General features: G+C 42.1%; 1 protein-coding gene across 2 annotated transcripts in view; it reads left to right on the top strand.

Moving 5' to 3' along the window:
* CTNNBL1 (catenin beta like 1) overlaps nucleotides 1–19,059 on the top strand; it is a 165,022-nt gene that overhangs the window by 106,955 nt on the left and 39,008 nt on the right. The gene's annotated exons all lie outside the window — the stretch shown is intronic.

Genomic DNA, 19,059 nt, shown 5'->3' with positions numbered 1-19,059 from the left:
TCATTAGGTAGGTGAGTTACTGAGTTTATAGCAGTTCTAGTTAATTGCACTGTTTCAGCATGGTTCCCCTAGAGGCTATTATGAGCTTTAAGGGGGTGAGCTACCAAGCAGTGTGTAGGTGTGTGTGTGCATGCTAGGCATATGCACACATTTAACCTCATCAACAGTGACAGCAGTTGATAACAGGTCACTGCTTTAAAGAATACTTTTCTGTCATCTGCAGACAATTGTAGGTGATTCTCGTGGACTCCTCAAGTCAGGAGGTATACAGTTGCCTGGTGCTTCTTGCTGCTTGGACTCCTAACTGAGGAATTGCAGACCAGAGCTCCCACCACCTACCAGGCTTAGGAGAGGGAAATAGCAAAACCTTTCCTGCAGTCAGAAAAGAAGGGAGTTTAGCCAACATAAGCAAAAAAGAAATATTTTTAATGTGTCCATGGTGGGCTGTGGTAATGACATGGCATCGTTTGGGGCCAACTTTTACTGGGGCTCCTACTATGTTCAAAATTTAACAGACCTAACATGTGACAGGAATAAAACTGAATGCCTGTCCTGGGGGGAGCTGCTCTTTCCCAGTGTTCCGAATCTCCAGATCCTTTGCCTCAGCCTGTCCCTCAAGCATTCATCTTTGTCTGTCTGGATTGGCGGTGTCTTCCCCCAGTTCTTTTTTTTACTCCCCATACTCCTTGACCTCATCTACTACCTGTAGCTTTAACCTCTGTCTCTTTGCCACTGATTCCTACTCTTCAGCCTTGTCTCTCGTACAAGCTCTAATCAGCACAACTAATTAACCAGAAGACAACTGCACCGGATACTCAAATTCAGCTCATTCAAAACTTTACTCATTCCTTCATCACCCAAGTCTCTTCTGCTTTTCCTGTCCTGGTAACTGGCACCCAAGGCAGAAAGCAACACACCATGCTTAACTCTAATATTCCCCACATGCACAGGACAAGACTTGGGTTGGTGTCTTGGTTCTGCCATTTACTAGCTCTATGACTTTGGAAAAGCAGCTTAACCTCCCTGAGCCTGTATTTCCTCAATTGTAAATTTGGGATAATATTGGAATCTATTTCATAAGGCTGCTATGCGAGGATTAAATGAAATAAAGCAGATCAAATGATTAGCATAGTGCCTGCTTCATTAATATTAGTGGCTGGGTTGAGGATAGATTTCCCTTTTGTGTTCCTCTTCCTTCTACTTTATTGGTAATTTTCGAAGTACCCACAGAAAAAAATCCTTTTTCTCCCTGGATCTGCCATTCATAGGGGTAGACTGTAAACATGCCAGTCTTATGTGGAATGTAAGACAAAAACCTCTCCCATAGAGGATGTACTAGGGATCCCCAGGTCCCCACTTCTCTACATCATGTAAACAGAGAATTCAAAGATTTCGCCCCCTCCTTTTGTATTCCCCAAGCTTAAAAATCCCAAAGAGTTGGCTGTAGTGCTCAGAATAATGAACAAGTGAAGAGTAAATGGTATTTAATTTTAAGAGTAGCATTAAGCCATCTGCTACCAGGGACTTTATGTTAAACAAGGATGGAAATGTCTGGCTGTTGTTTTTTGTCGCTATCTGAAAACCTTATAACTGAATAGTTCCTGGATCAATTTCTTTTTTCTCCCTCCAGCTGCTTGTCTCATTCCTGACCTCAGATGACAAAATATAAGGATGCTGAAATAAGCAATGTGTTTGGACTTAGGGTTCCTCTCATCAGGCTTGAGGGGATGATTTTGAGTGTTACACATCTGGTTTGCTAACTGGTTCCAGTCATATAAGGATTAACCCACGGGCCTTTCCCAAGTAGAGCACAGCATAGCTGTTTGCCACTGAGGAAGATGGTGAAACAAAGGATGTATTTACCATCCTGGAAAACTGCTCTTCTCTTTTGTGGGAGGAGGTTAGTGGCCAACTCACATTTTATTGAGCATCTACGAGTATACTGAGGGCTTTACAGGTGTATATACTTTATGAATTAGGCATTTCTATCATTTTTTTATAGATGAGTCTCAAAGAGTTTGTTAATTACCAAGTACCTTCTAGCAAGTGAGTGACAAAAGCAGAATTTGAGCCTAGGTTTGCTTCTAAAGCTTCTTCTAACACCAAGGTGGCTCCAGTGGTCTTCTGGTTGGTATCCAGAGGCAGCACAGTGTAGGGGGAGGAGGATTGTCTTTGTAGGAGACAAACCTGGCTTCAATCCCAGCTCTACCCCCAAAACAGCTGGTGGCCTTAGACAAGTTATTCTTTCTGGACTTTGAATTCCTCTTCAATCAACAAGGCAGGTAAAGCCTTTCTCAAATTGTTGTGTGAAGAATAATGATCATGAGCATCCTACATAGTCTCTAGCAAGTGGACATTTAATAAATGGTAAAATAGTTGCTGCATGTCAGCCTTCTTTCAAAAATAGTCATCCTTACCTCTCTCAGTTTTCATGTTTATGTGTAGGGAGCAAAACTCCTTGGCTTTCATGGGTGTGAAGCCCAGTTGTGCACCAGGACTGCGTATGTGGAGAGGCTGGGTCATAACAGGAGCTACCAAGAGATGGGACAGCCAGTTTATCATGATGGCCTACTAATCTGGACCCTCAGTTATAATCTTGATTGTGCTGGTCCTGTCAAAATTCATCACCTTGAGTGAGGTCCTATACCCTTCTATTTCAGTTTGATGCTCTTGCAGAGGGTCTGTTCCTATGGATAAGAGCCCTAAAGGTAGGTCAGTGAGGCTTCATTCATTCTTTCATTAAACAGACCACTAGCCCCTTCTTTGTGCCAGGCTTGGTGTTGTAGATGGAAGGTGAACAAGCTCACAGTGCAGCTAGGGAGACATGGAAACCTGTATTTATATTACAAGGTAAAGTGGTAGAAGAGAGCACGGAGCAGGGGCTCCTAATCTAACCTAGGTGGTGAGAGAACAGGTGGAGGTTAGAAACAACTCCACCTTAGAAATGTGGCTCTTGAGCCACACCTTAAGTGTGAGTTAGCCACGGGAAGGAATATCAAGTGAAAAAAGCAGCGTGTATAAAATAAAAGGTGGGAGGCACAGACCACAGTGAGCCTCAGACTAGCTGCCCCTCAGAACCATCTGGGAATTCGTTTAAAATGGAGCCTTCTGGGACATGTTCTCAGAGTTTCTGGTTCCACCAGTCTGCATAATGCTGGTGGAGATGTAGTTTTATTAAGCTTGCCGTGAGTACCCTCTGAGACCAGTCTGGCACCAGCCCTTGGTAAAAGGAGCATGGAGCCAGAAGATTAGATTAGTTAAGCAGGAGCCAGACCTTGAAGGACCCTGAGGAGCTGTTGTGAGGATTGACTGAGTTAGTATATGTACAGTGCTTAGGGCAGTACCTGGCACATGGTAAGCATTCATTAATGTTAATAGTTATTGCTGTTCTTACAGTTATTTTATTGTGTTATAGTAAAAAAAGGACTCCCCCAAATTTTTATAGATCATAGGTAGAGTAATAATTTTAATTATTTTGACTATTTCAGCTAATTTAGCACAAACTCAATTTTGATATTGAAGGCCTGGGTGGAAAGGATGAAGGAGAAACATCTATCACGGTTTTTCTTTTGCGTTTTTCATTTTTCCAGGTAGAAACTTAGTTCTTTAGTGGTAGCATGAGCTGAATTCTTGTTTTGGATATAGAGTTTTCCACTGTTACATTTATTATTTTGTCAATATAACTCTGTTAGTTTTCATTTATAATCTTGATTAAGTTTTATAGAAATAGTTTAGTGTGCAGTGTATCTCCTTTACAGAAGTAAAACAAATACCAGGAATGTTGAAGCAGCAGTTGAGAAATAGCCAAACCTTTTTAGGTTATTTCTGTAGCATCAGGTGGTGCCAAAATGGGGAAGTAACTTAGGGGCTAGGCAGTAATTAACTGGTTTATTAAACCTGGTTTATAATAACCTGGTTTATTAAAATTCAACACGTAATCTTTACTATGATATGCTTCCTAATGTTACCACTGGGGGCCTTTTTGTTGAGTACTCTGATAAGCAAAAACCTATCAGGTGAGAGCATTCACTATATCATTTCACCTAATCCTCACAAGAACCCTGTGAGCCATGGATTATTACCTACATTTTACAGGTGAGAACACTGAGGTATAAAGAAGTTGTCATTTTCTGAAGACACAGCTAGTGCATGGCCTTACTAGGATTTTAAGCTAAGATTTTTCCAAGGTTTCTGAAAATTAAATCATATGCAGCACTCTTCTAATTCTTCTTTTAATCATAAATCAGTGTTGCTTAGTAGTAGTGGGCCTAATTTAAACTGCTTGGTGTCTTTTCGTATTTGATTTCTTTTAAGTCATCGGTAGTCCTGCACCCAGTACTGCATAAACTCTCTCAATTCCAAACATTTTGCCCTGCCACACTTTGTTCACCTCTTCTTGGCTTCCGACTTTAGGGTGTATCTGTCCACTGATAGTCTACTCTCTTCTCAGTGGCCTCTCAGGCCTGAAGCTCAGCACTGCTTCAGGCTTCAATTTCTGTTCCTAAACATTCCCATCTGCTTACTTTGCAGTTGCCTGCCTTTAAACACTTTACTCAGCACTCTGGCCTATTTTCTCCCTCTGTTGGCCCCCTTGAGAATGAGACATGAATCCATAGTTTTCAACCCTCACTGATGATTATCAGTTGAAGAGCTTTGACAGAATACCCATGCCTGGGCCCCACCTCCAGGAATTCTGAGCATCGGAATGCCCAACATCTGTATTTTTTAAAAGCTCCAGAGCCTGTTGCTCAGCTAGTGCTGAGACCCACTAGCCAGAATGCTCAGAGCATAAGCCTTGGCAAGCATACTTTTTACTTTCTCTCTGGGCCAAGAGAAGATTGTTGACATGGCGGGTCTTAGGGGAAGCCTTGTTAAAAATATCTTTATTGCTTTTTCTGAGTGTGAATAATTAACCTAATGTAGAAAAGTCAAGCATTGTGGAAAAGAAGGGTGGGAAGGTTAAAATCACCCCCAATCTCACCACCCAGAGTTAATGACTAGAAACATCGTGGACACTACCCATTCAAACATCTGTGTTATGGGTGGGGGTTGGATATATGTGCATATAATTTTGTATAAGTGGATCCATGGTGTATATGCTGTTTTGTAACCTGCTGTTTTTACTCAGTGTGTCTTGGGCATATTTGACAGGGATGAGTCTTTCAATACAATTAGGAAACTGGACTGTATATTTTTAGAAGGCAGGATAGATTTCAGGTTAAATGATTAGGTTGTAGAGGTGATAGCAGTTTGGAAAGGTAAGCTGCACTTGGATGGTGATGTTGCCTCTTCCAAGTATTGTTAATGTGCTGGGACTTCAGGATGGTAAGGAAAGGAGGTGTGGACTGAAGGCTAATATGTCTGAGTTCACTTGGTTATAGTATAAGGGAAGTGAAGATGCCTTTCAAATTTTTTTTTTAATGTGTGAATATTTTAATGTGTTAGACATGTTGGCATCTAACAGTAGATATAAGGTAGAAGGAGATAAACTGAAAATAAACCTGTATACATTTCACTGCTCATAAAGAATACAGTTACATGTGTGAGATATTTGTTAGTGTCCACCTTCCTGGACTTTTGCGATATTGGATGTGATTTTTATACACAGCAGCTTGCAGGTTGCTGGGGAAGTGCTCTGTGTATTTAATCATGTTGCAATCTTACTTGTTTGTTTCTCTTATGGTAAGAAAATGTCTTTGGCTTGCTTTTATAGTCAGATTGATTTTGCTTATGGGTGTCCAGATGCTGATGAAATATAATTAGCATAAGAAGGAGGTTGAAAAGATGTTGACTACTCTTTTCTGGTAGCCAAACAAAGGATCCCCAAACAAATTATTCTCAGGTATCAGGTTAAAGTGAAGCATCTCTTTTCTCTTTAAGATTCAGGTTTATTAAAGGATCTATGTGTTGAGCTGGGGAGGTCACCCTGGGGATGCAGTTGGAGAACCTTGCTGTAACCATCATGGGGTGATTTTCTGCAGCTGAGCACCTCTGTTTGCCAGTAGTAGCTTTAAATCCCTTAAGTAGCCTATTAGAAAGGAGCCCTGGGCTGGGTTCAGAAGGTTTGGATTTGTGTTTCTACCATAGGCTCTGTGACTTCGGTAAGTCATTTACTCTCCGAACCTCAGTTTCCCCACCCTTAAAGAGGGAGATAATAATATTTCACAGTGTGTGAGAATTGGATAAGATGGTGTATGGGGAAGTGTTTTTATATACTATAAGATTATGCACACGTACAATATGGTTGTGGTGTGTATTACATTTAGTGTTTTTCCCTTGTCTCTTCTACATTCCTTACAATTGTTTCCTTGTAACACTTTTCTTCCTTGTCTCTGGCTCCAACGTAGAAAGCAAATGATGGTTAATTTGTTCCATATTTGCTGCAGGGTTACCATAAAATAAATTAAGCGTATCATTTTGATGATCACTAAAAACATGCCTACAACTTTCTTAAAAGTATCGATTACTAATAAGTCATGTCTCTGTTAAGTATGCCTGCTGGCTGGCAAACTCGTGGGATAACAGTGTTTGCTTTTCTCGTTAGCAGGCTGATTTTCCTGATGATGTGCCAGCCAGTCTGAGGTTACAGACTGACAATGATGGCTGTGGTGGTGTCTCACATTTATTGAGTATTTGCTGGGTTCCAATATATCCATGATGTCATTATCCCTAACATCAGCCCTTTGTGGAGTATCATTAGCCTGGTTTATTACTGAGGAAACAGCCCCCAAGAAGTTAAGCACTTTCTCAAATCGTGCACAGATTAAATTAATGTCTGCTGGAACCTAAAGCCTATGTTCTTGATCCTATGCTTTAGTCTCTTAAAGAGACAACTGAAAACCAGAGTTAAATGACTTTTAATCATCACCAAAGCAACCTTTAGTTATTTCTAGAAATAAAACAGGAAATTTTATAATACTGGCAAGGCAGGGCAGAAAAGCTCTATTACCAAGTTTTTTTGTATTATGTAAGATGTGAATTTGGCGGGGGGGGCATATTTGTAATGTGGGATGTGAACATTTTTTATAACATCAACCTAAATTTTTGAAATAATGAATCTTGTTATAAAGTTTTTTCTATATGTTTTATACTAAGTTAGATGTGTTTTTCTAAGCTGTAAGCTTTGCATAGTTCTTAATAGTGTAGGGGGAAAATCGTATAGAACATGCAGACTGGAGTTCAAATCCCAGCTTATACCAGTTGTGTAACTAAATTAGGTGTTCTGAGACTCAGTTTCCAACGTGAAGGTGAGGGTGGTTTCTGCATACCAACAAATAGTTCTCGAACATCAGCAGGCTGTCTTAGAATTCAGTACAATTCTGACATTATAGACCTGGAGAAAGGAGCATTTTCCACAGGTTGAGGGCTCAGTCCTACAACTGCCCCACTCCCACTCCTTTTGGACACCATTCGAAAGCCCAGGTTGTTATCAGTACTTCTGATCAATTAATTGGTTATAAACCAGAAGTTTCCAAGACCTGCTCCTTGGGTTCTGTGCAGCTCACAGAACTCAGAGAAACACTTTACTTACCGGTATATTATAAAAAGATATAACTCAGGAACAGCCAAATGTAAGATATGAATAGGGCAAGGCATGGGGATAGGGTGCAGAACCTCCATGCTCCCCCTGTAGGCACGCCGCTCTCCCAGCACCTCGATAGCTCTCCACACCCCATCCTTTTGGGGTTTTTATGGAGCCTTCATTACATAGACGTGATTGATTAAATCATTGGCCATTAGTGATTGATTCGATCTATTAGCCCCTCTCCCCTCCCAGATCTGGGGTTGGGACTGAAAGTTGCAATCCTCCAATCACTCTAATCTCTTGGTTGGTTCTCCTAGCAACATAACATTAACATAACAAGAGACACCGTTGTAGCTTTCATCACTTAGAAAATTCCAAGGGTTTTAGGAGCTCTTTGCCAGAAATGGAGACAAGGACCAAATATAATAGTTCTCATTATAAATCACAATATCACATTAGGCACATTAATTAACTTCAATGATCTCAGATATACTGCATCTTCAACAGTGCTTCTCAGTGTTTATATTGCCAACAGATTACCTGGGGATCTTTTAAAAACACAGTCTGCTCCAGTAGGTCTAGGGTGAGGCCTGAAGTTGTGTGTTGACAACCAGCCCCAGGTGGTGCCGCTGCTGCTGGTCCTCTGACCACACTGAGTAGCAGGGATCTATAAAACTGACAGGGACAGGGTGAAGGGACAAAGGAGGTGATTAAATAGTTAATCCCACTAGGGGACTGTAAGTAGAGAAAAAGTATAGGCGACCCCTTGATCACTCAAGAAAGCAGGTTTGCTTAGCAACAAAACTGTGCAACAGAAGCATGAGACGTGCCCTGAAGCAATAAAACAGTGGTAGAAGGAGACCCACATCCTGCCCAGTGAGCTCAGTAAGTTATCTCTCAGATTCATTGTGGCATATAGTAGGTGCTTAACAAATGTTAGCCCTCTTCCCTTCTCCTTCCAACATGGCCTTTATTTAAGAAGTAATTCTGGAAATGTGTATTCCCAGCATGTCTTATCTCTGTCAAAGTTCCAGGCTACAGAAGACATTTTGCAAGTAGTAAATTCAGGATTAAGCTTTAAAATGAGAGGTGCCCACATCTGAGCATAGCTTGATGACTTAGGAGGTCATCTTGAGGTGTTTGCCCAGAGCTAGGAGTCATTTAGGAAGTCTGTGAAAACCTTTGTAAGGTGGCCTTTCAAAGAAATCCTCGACTGACGTCTTCCATGAGTTCATTCACTCTAAAGTTTTCTTCAGCCATTATTTGTTGAATACCTAATGGTGCCAGAAAGGAAGAGTGCCTTTCTGATTATTACTGTACTTATTCATGTCATGCTGGAGAACAAAATCTCAGTTTTCCAATCCCTGTGCCAACATGTGTGCTACTATCTTACACACAGTTTCCAGGAGCTACCAGGGTGAGGTCAGAGGCTTTCCAGGAGCAGGAAGACTTCCTGTAGTCCTCGTGGGGGTGTCTCACTGAGCAAGGGAAAGCAAGAAGCCAGGCTGAGGGGAGTTCTGGGATACCACTGCCAGCAGGGACAGTGATGATGAAGCAGGCTGGGGAATTCTTTCTTTGGGAATGCATCTTGGATTCCACAGTGGTAAACAAGTAGGATTTGTTTCAGAGAAATTACTTCGAAGTCAGTTTTTTCCAGAAACCATCTGCTTTGTATAAAGCAAGCGACATTGACATTCAATTTATAGCTATGTTCAAAGTGGGCTCCCTGCTTATTTTTTACAGCTCAGTTTTCTAAGAAGTACCCCAGAAATTTGGGTGCTAGTAAATTTAGTTTACCACTAAAAAGGCAGATTTGGGGCAGTGGAGAGAAAACTGGTCAGATCAGCCTCTGGCTCTTACTTGCTCTGAGAACTTGGATAAAACATATAACCTCTCTGGGCCTTACTTTTTCTCATCTGTAAAATGGGGAGAATAATTCACTCCAAGTGTGGTCATGAACATAGAATGAGAAAGAGTATGTGAAGCACCTAGCACAGTAACCTGGCATGTAACACTAATAAATGGTTTTTTTCCTCTTAAGAAAGACCCATTGGGGAGTTCCCTTGTGGCCTAGTGGTTAGGACTTCGGGTTTCACTGCCGTGGCCCGGGTTCAGTCCCTGGTTCGGGAACTGAGATCCCACAAGCTGAGCAGGCAAAAAAGAAGAGAGAGAGAGAGAGAAAGGAAGGAAGAAAGGAAGGAAGGGAGGGAGGGAAGGAAGGAAGAAAGGAAGGGAGGGAGGGAAGAAGGGAGGAAGACCCGTCGGGAAAGGCACGTAAATCTCTCAGACCCTTAGTTCTTTATTTGTACAACTGTAAAATGGTTGCACTGAGTATATGGAAAAATTAGCTTGTGAGAAAATGATGGCAAAGTACTCCGTATATCTGCTAATTGTTGATTATATCTTGTTCGTAAAACACAATATGGACTCTGTCTTCCCAAATGCCGTGTGTTTTTTAGGATTAGCCAGGTTCCTTTATCTCCTCCCTATTATGAGTCTAATACGTGTTAGAATATGATCCTGAAGCAACTTCGCAGAGATGACTGCGTGTTTTCCCGGTAGTTTTTGTGTGTGCAAGATTATAGAATGGTTTAGTTCGTTAGTCTCACAATGGAAATGAAAGAACTGTGTTAGTGCAGCACTGAAATTCCTTCTGTACTTTCACTGCTGTATTACTGGCTGATGGAAAAAGGGTTAAGAAGTCAGACTTCAAGAAAATGAACATAAGGCCACCTTGGGTCTGCGAGCAGGTTTTTCTGGTTTCTGTGGAAATCAGCGAAGCCCTGGAGTCTGAAGGAAGAGTGTGTGGAGCCCAACAGTTGGTGAGGCTGCAGCAGCTTAAAAGAGGACTTTACTGCTAAATGTGGGAAGAATAGGAGTTGGAGCGGTGGCTGTTTGAAGAGTGCAAAGGCAGGACTGGTGAATAAGATGAAAGTCGTGCAGAGGTGGGTTTAGATCATTCCCTGAAGGCCCTGGAAACAGGTTTTTCTTTCTTTCTTTTTTGTTCCCCCTAAACTGAATTTCTGATCTGAAGCAGGCATCCAGGGATGGCTTTCAGAGGAGTGTGAAAATACCTCCCTTGCTTTGGGGCTGTGATGATCAGCTCTCCTGAGCCAAGGCAGGTTGATACTTGGAAAGTGGGAAATTGGAATAGCGAAGAAATCACTGAGGAAGGGGAGAATGTGGGAGAATTCTGGCACTTAGGTTTAACCTCAAGTATATCCAAATCCATGTTATGACAGGGTTCTGCTGTGCTTTCCTAACCTTTTAGGCTTATTTGAGAATACAGTAAGCTAACCATTGAAAAGGACTCTTTAAAAAAATAAAGCCACATTACAAATACTCATAGTGATTGTCTCATTTTAGGATCTAAAGATTTTTTAATGTTTTTTGTAGGGCGTGGGTGGGGAGAGGAGTGGTAACTGTATAATTTACCTTTTTAAACCTGAAAGAGCTTCTAGGCCACAGAGTCAGTTTAATTTAGATGAAATACTCCTAAGTGATGTGCTAAAGGAAAGTAAACTCTAACCAGCCACACCTGACATTCAGGTGGCTTCATCAGGGGGGCTCACTAAAGGACTCAGGCTGGTGAGTCAGAAACCACGCATCTGAGTCGTCTCATACCAGTTCTTCAAAATACTGCTGGGTGTGAGTGCTGCTTATGTGAGTATTGCTGGGAATGCAGAGAGGAAACAAAGGTGCTGAAACTCCAAGCATGCGTTTCTGCCATTACAAGGATGAGGGTTAACTTTTTTAATTAAAAAAAAAAAAAAAAGTTGTATCAGTCCTTCCAGCCAGGTTCTCCAGAATATAATGGAAAAGTGTCCTGAGGAGATCCTTCAAGACAGATGAAAAGAGGGGAATGTACCTTTCACCAGCAGTTACTCCTGGTTCTAGGATTTTCCCCACTGGGATGTGTGGCTGGTTCCAAAAATGAGTGAGACTGCACACTCAGCTTTCTTGGGGTAAATACCTGACTCTCAGGATGCAGTCTGTCTTTGGACTTCCTGGAAAAGAACTTACTGAATTAGTATATCAGTTAGGAATTGCAGTTGGTTGCTAGTAACAGAGACTCGAAATCACAGTGGTTTAAACAAAATAGAACACATTGAGGTTTATTTCTGTCTCATGTAAAGTCAGCCCAGAGGTCAGCAGGACTGGACTGGCACTTTCACAGTGTCAGCCCGAGCCCAGCTTCCTTCTGTCATTCTCTTCCTATCACAGAGCCAGGGATGTTTGCTTGCTTGTTAATGCGCCCCAGGCACCTATAAAATGCCTGGCTTCCGTTTTCAGGATTGCCTCATGGTCTTAGATGGTTCCTAGAGTTTTAGTTACTATGTCTACATTCGAATCCACAGAAGAGCAAAAGGGGAAGGGAGCAGGGCAGAAGGGGTCGTGGCCGTTCCTGGAAGTCCCAAATACCAGTTCATCTTAAGTCTTGACCCAAAGTTAGTCACACAGTCATACCTAGCTATAAGGGAAGTGGTGGTTTGTTTGTTATTGTTTGTTTTTTTAAGCTGGGCATATTACCAAGTAAATATAGGTTCTATTAGTAAGAAATAAGAAGAGAAATTGGGTAGGTAGCTGGCAGTCTCTACCAGTCAGGATGCTGCCACTTGGTATAGAACACCTTTCTTGGGCAGCGCTTGTCTAGGCCATCTCAGAGTGGTACTCCCCAGAACCAGTATCATTCCCCAATCCACACTGCCTCTGCTGGAGTGATAGGGTTGGTTTCACTGACAAAGCACCTTGTAGGAGCCATAGAAAACTACAGATTGGAATCATTTTCCAAGGAGACAGTTGCGTACGCACGTGGCAGACAGAGTTCCATGGACCTCTCCTTCAGCCCATGTAAGATATGGGCCTTCCCTGATATATGAACATTAGACTTCTAGAGAACTTCATGCTTTCAGCTCAAGCCCTGAGTTGGGAGAATTAGATGCCACATCCCTCTGTTTTTGTTTTTGTTTCACTCTGAGTTCTTGGAGAATAATTGTGTAGCAGAAAGAAGCATTTCTTGGGCATACATCTCCCTTTCTTGCTGTAAGGCCCATTTTCCCACAGATTCAAATCCGTAAATTAGTTAAGCTAGCACTTAAACACTTTCTTAAATCCATAGTGCTACTGGAACTCTGAAAGGAAGGAAAGAAATTCCATGGGGAAGTGGAACTAAATTTTTAAAAAGCAACACCTGTCGTATTGCTTTGTACCCAGTAGATGCTTAGACACTTTGTAGAATCTCACTGCAACTGAAAAATGAGAATACTGAATTAATTTTGGCTGTATTTCAGGTTAAATGGGTTTCAGTGGGCCTGTTTCAATGGAAAATGCATTCAAAATTGCAAACAACAAACATACTAAAAACTACTTTTTGGAAAAATGGCCTTCAGGAGTCTCATCATTTGTATTCCAAGTTCACATCTCACTTACCACGCTGTTTAGTTAGGATGTCAAATTCAGTATTAGTTGAATCTCTGGCACAAGGCTAGACACTGAGGTGTGTCAGTGAATAAGATGGACCATGCCTTGGAGGAGCTTACCATCTGTTGCGGAGGTTCACATAGCAAAAGCGGTTTCAGTACTGCGTCATCAGTACTCACAGGGCCAGCAGTGTAGGAGAGTTTACGGGAGCTCCCCACAGCCTTCCAGGCGTCAGGTATTTTGAAAACTTTTATCAAATGAAACTATCTCATGATTTTATTTGTATTACTACTGAGGCTGAATGCTTTTTTAATATGCTTATTGGGTATTTTTTAACTCTTGAGGAAAATAATCAAGTTTTATTATAGTGGAACTAATGAGGTTACTTTCTAATTAGCTGTGAAACCCTGGGAGGCAAAGTTCTTTTCCTAGCTGAGTCTCTAGTCTCTTATCTGTAAAATGGGGAGGATAATAAACATGGTTCAGAGGATTGTTGTGAGAATTAAATAAAGTAATACATGCAGAGCACAGATAGGCACATAATAGGTTTACAATAAATTTTGCCTCTTTATGTCCCCAGTCTCTAGCCCAGTGCCTGCCAGAGTTCAGTAAATGTTTGTGAAGAATAGGAATATATGTATTTTGTGTATGTGTTAAAAGGGACTATATATAGATGCTTAACACAGATCCATCTGTCTTGAAAAGAGTGTTTGACTTGCATCAATATTCACCTGGAGTGGCTGAGTGCACATGCATGACTCTTCTTGGGTTACCACATCCCCTGCTAGGCAGATGTCCATTATAATGAAATGTAAAAAGGGAAAAAATAATAATAAAGGCAGAGCAGTGTGATGTTATGGCTTTATTTGACAGGGCCTCCTGCTGCTTCAGCTGCCAGTGCCAGGCATGGAACAGATTAATCTGTATTCCAACACACCAGTGCTGAAGTCAAGATCGATCTAATTAGGGTATTTTAAACATCCTGTTTGCATCTAGAGTCTTACCAGAAAGCAGGATGTCTCTCCATCTGGGGGAGCTCAGGGGGAGGTGGGCAGCAAGGTTCAGCAATAAAACAGAGATGGCTTTCATTTTAGAAATGAGGGAAGATCACTTCTGTGTGATTTCATTAAAACAAAAGAGCTAATGGCCTTAAACAAAGGCAGCTCTTCAGCATGGCCTTGAATTTTAAAGTGGCCCTGCAAGATCTTGCCATGACATGGGCCTGCTGGTTGAAGTACAGGGACCATTTCCATCCTAAGAATAGAACTCTGGCTGACCCATATCTTTCTTAACCATTTGGGCTGCTGGAAGGAGGTGCAGGCTCTGAAGCTGGGTGGGCAGATCAGCCCTGAATCCATTCCCCAATGAGCCATGCTGGGCCAGTATTTAAATGCCAGGCCATTGGGGTGTTGGTTAGGGTCCACTTTCCATAGTCCAGCATGTACATTTATCCATTATCTGTACCCCTTCCCCACCTTTCCAACCTAATCACCTTTTGTCCCCCTTCCCTCCCACCACACTGGTCTCCTCCCAGTTCATTGCCTGTACCCTGTACGTTTCAACTTAATGCCTTTGCTTCACGCTTGTCCATCTGTTTGGAATAATGTTGTTCCCATTGCCCCTTCTCCTGCCGAGGCTCTTCTCTTACCTGCTTCTGTTCTTCAAGGCTCCGCTCAAGGGCCATCTTGCCTACCAGCCTTCCCAGATATCCTCACTGGAAGAGTATTTGCCTCATTAGTAGTTTCTGCCCCTTCCCCATTCACTATCACTTTCTGTCAAGTAATTTTAGACATAGTATACCTCAGTCACCTAGCGGGCAGGATTGTCTGATTGTCTCAGTCCCCAAACACTGTATCTTATATGTTGTAGGATTCTATCTTATGAATAAATGAATAAATCAGTGTCAGTTCCTGTCCCAAAGATAGTCCTGTGGCCCAGCTCAGCTGGTTAATGCCTCCTTTTCCTTTCTGGTAAATATAATCTTCCCCTGCCTCATGGGACCAAAACTCCAACAGAGATGCAAGTGGGACACCTCTGAAATCCAGAGGCACAGAAGGATGAGGAAGTCACATTTGGGAATTATTACTGTGCACCTTGTCACCTTCCTCCCTCTGTTCCCTACCTCCACCCCAGTCCTCACCTTGGGAGACTTGCTAATATAAATAGTAGTCCATTTGTCCCAGGATTCGAGAATGTGGTCCAAATATGTGCTTCAAGAATTAAATGTGCTCCTAGAACCCAAAATTCTAGCTTCTGTCTACCAGCTTTGCCATAGAAAACTTGGGGTTGTGAGCTCACAGACATTTACTTGCCAGTGTAACACCTCCAGCCTTGCCCATAAGATGATGAGGATGAGCTTCTCTAGAGTGGGCCATCTTCTTTCATCTCTACGGTCCCAGTACTTAGTACATTGCCTGGCACACCGTAGGTACTCAGAAGTTTGAGTAAAGGAATGGCTGGTGTATGTACCACTTGGTGCCCTGTAATTACTTGTCCTGTGGTTATAAAACTCAAAGGAGAGTGTCTTTTTCATTTCCTCTGCAGATCATGTGTTGTGTTTTCAGTTCTTGCAGCAAGATCAAAAGGCAAGGACCATCTCTGCTTAGATGTGCTGTGTCCTTCAGCTTACTGATAAATAGCCACTGCCCACCTCAGGGCTGTTTGCAGGTCTCCCAGAATCTTGTATTATTTGGCTTTATAGGCAACCACACATAAGGTCTTTATTTTAATTTATTGTGGGATTAAAGATTCTGAGTGAAGTTGGCCTTGTTCCATTTTAGGGTTAGAACAAATCTCGAGTTGTAGAAAATAGCCCTACCAGCTGAGAAAGTCAAGCCATCTAAGTTCCTATTTATCTCAGCAGGGGCTAGTTAGAATAGCCCAGGCCGACTGAAACATGTTCAGTTGCCAACATGTGATCAGGATGCAGTACGGAAGGAGTGAGGTGGTGATCTCTGGCAGGTGCCTCAGTGAGAGAATCTCTTGTGATGCTCTTTTTCAATGCAGCAGATCTCAAACTAATGTCTGTTGAGTGCCTACTGTGTACATATCTCATTTGATACAATGGATTTAATAGAAGGGACAGCTGCATTTTACAAATAAGAGAACTGAGGCTCAGAGATTAAACAGTATGCCAGTGGTTTAGTTTAACCAGCTAGTGAGTGTCAGAGGCAAGATTTGAATCCAAGTCTGTCTGATTCTGAAGCCCCACATAATTAATTAATTCACTTAGCGTTTCTGGAGGAGGTCCCTGGAGTTAGTCCTCTCAGTGTACCTCTCAGCAGTAGGACACTGATGGGCCTAGTTGTTTATAGGCCCGTCTGGATGAATCACTCTCCTCACAGAGAGAGGTGACGTCAGCCTATTGGGATTTGGACCATACTTTTTTAAGGATGAGGATGGGAAATGCACTTCCATCTCATTCTTTACAAAAGTGGCACATACTGCAGGAGGCTGGTTAGAGTGATTGCCACAGTCTGGTTGTGCCATTCTGGAAAGACCTCTGATCTGGGTAGACTAGATCTTGGCCATCCCTAAGAGATGGGAACGCTCTGAAACTTCATGGAAATGTGGCATTTGTATCTGTATATACGGGAGGGAATGGCATGCATAAGGGTTCATCAGATTCTCAAAAGTGTTTGTCATGATTTTAAGAAGGAAAAAATAAGGAGTGGGGGGGCAAATTGCAGATCTAGATTTCAGTGGCCTAGAAAGGTACTTTTGACTGGAAGCAGCAAATCACATCCTTTATCAGGGCTTTTGTTTCTATACTCGAAATCTCAGAGGAGTTGAAACAAAGATTTCTAATTCTCCTTTCAGCTCTGAAAATTACAGAATTCTGATTGACCCTAGAGAATCAAACTTTTAGCCCCCATTGCATATATCCAGGGGGGTCTAACCCATTGCTAATCACTCTGGAGAGGCCCTGAAGGGATTTGAGCTGGGGGAAGAATGGGCCAGAACCACTCCTCTAGGCAGTTTCACTAATTAGTGTCTGAGGCAGTCAGTTGTCTGACTGTTGAGCAAGGCACCCAGCAGGAAAGGACTCACACTGGCACACAGTTTCAATACTGGCTCTCTAATTCTCCACCAAGACCCCTGCCTCCTTACCTAGTGACTTCAAAGTGTAGATTTGCGTGACCTTCCCCTCCCTGCGCCTTGTGGATTCCTTTAATGTGTGTGCGTGTGCGTGCGTATGTTCTGCTCTTCCTGGGTCCTGCCTTAGAGGTTGTTCTCTGCAGTGGGGCCACCACATCCACCCTGTCTATATTGACAGCTCCATAGCCATCCTTTACCTCCATTTTATCCTGTCGAAATGACAGAGCAGCTGAGCGGTGTTGGCCAGCAGATAAACCTGTTATCTCCCCTGCTCTCTGTGCCAGTAGCTCTCCCCATCTCCTTGGTGCGTGAGAAATTGACACCACCTTGGGCTGAAATCTGTTCCTAGGGAAGCTACATTTATTAGTGGCTAATGAAAGCGTGTGTGTGTGTGTGTGTGTGTGTGTGTGTTTGCACTCATGTGTATGCGCAAAACTTAGGGTGAATGAAGTGTTTTCCTATCTGGCAGGCACCAGTGACCTACGACCAGCCACAGCACCCAGAGAGAGAGATGCAAAGAATATAGGCAGATTCAGGTCTGCCTATGACAACCTGTCCTTTACTTAAAATCCCAAACTAATAGGTATATGTCATTTGTTCTTAGTATACCACTGCAATTGATCAAGGTATCTCCTGTTCCAGGCTGGGATGAGCTGTGGAAATACATGCTAATATGATCTAGTTCCAGAAAAAATGATTTTCCTCTATATTATATTTTCCTCTTTGAAAATTACAGCTCCTGACACTCTCTCTGTGCCACCAGCACCCCACATCCCATCTTGTTGAGGTATATAAAGAACGTTCTCTTGGGAATTCCCTGACGGTCCAGTGGTTAGGACTCTGCGCTCTCACTGCCAGGGCCTGGGTTCAGTCCTTGGTCGGGGAACTAAGATTGCGCAAGCCGCGCAGCGTGGCCCCCCCACCCCACCCCCCAAAAATAAAAGAACATTCTCTTGCAACTCCTCATCCATTTTAATCAGGAAGATTAAGTGGGAGAATTATTGAGAAGTTTTGGTTTAGTATTTGTGGAACTGCCCAGAACTCAAAGTCACTTCTTTATTTGGACTCTGCTAGAAATTGCTTCTGGAAAGGGTAATTCAGTAAGAGAGAAAAGAAGGGTGTTATTCATGTCTTACCTCCATATGGCCTTTCGCTTCACTTTCCTCTCGTTAAAACTATTGACTTTTTTGTTAATCCACATTTACATAGTGCCTGTCTTTTGGACACAGTGAGCCCCCCCATGAAGCACATTTTCAGGTTTTACATGGTTTAGTTTCTGATCTCTTTTATCATAAAAGTTTCTTCTTTAAAAGCTTTGATGGTTACCTTTTATATGTGGGAGCCTGTAACCTAGCAGGAAAAGCTTCCATTTTGGAGCCGGACAACATGGGTTCAAACCTAAGTTCCCACCACTCTCTCAAGGACATGACCTACTAAGTAAATTGATTAACCTCTGTGACACTTGGATTCTGCATAATAAATCAGAAATGAGAATAGTACCTTTTGCATAGCTTAGTAGTGAAGATTCAATGAGAAAATTGTGTACAGACTCAAGCCTACTGTTATTGATACACAATAAATTGGTGACAGTTATTATTGTACCCTGCTTACTTTCATACCGGAATTTGAAGCAACTTACAGCAAAACAATATGGTGATACTAAATCTTAGCTTTGAGTAAGAATTTATCAAAAGACAGATGTCAAACTGGGGGAAATATTTGCAGTGTAGAAGACAAAAGGGTAATATTCTTAATTTACAAAGAGCTCATAGAAATCAAAATGGGCAAAGGATAAGGCCCGGCAGTTCACACAGAGAGCAATACAAATGGTCAGTAAACATCAGAAAAGGTGTTTGACCTTATTCATAATAAAAATAAAAACATGCTAATCGAAAGAAGATCCCATTTTTCACCTACAAGGTTGTCATAATTTCTAAGTTGGATAATATCCAATCTGAGTGAGGATATGGGAAAACAGATATTCTTTTACACTATGTATGTAAAATTATACTTCC

The sequence above is a fragment of the Stenella coeruleoalba genome, assembly GCF_951394435.1.
Source record: "Stenella coeruleoalba genome assembly, chromosome: 15".
Taxonomy (NCBI): Eukaryota; Metazoa; Chordata; class Mammalia; order Artiodactyla; family Delphinidae; genus Stenella; species Stenella coeruleoalba.
This window is presented reverse-complemented; position numbering and strand designations above follow the sequence as displayed.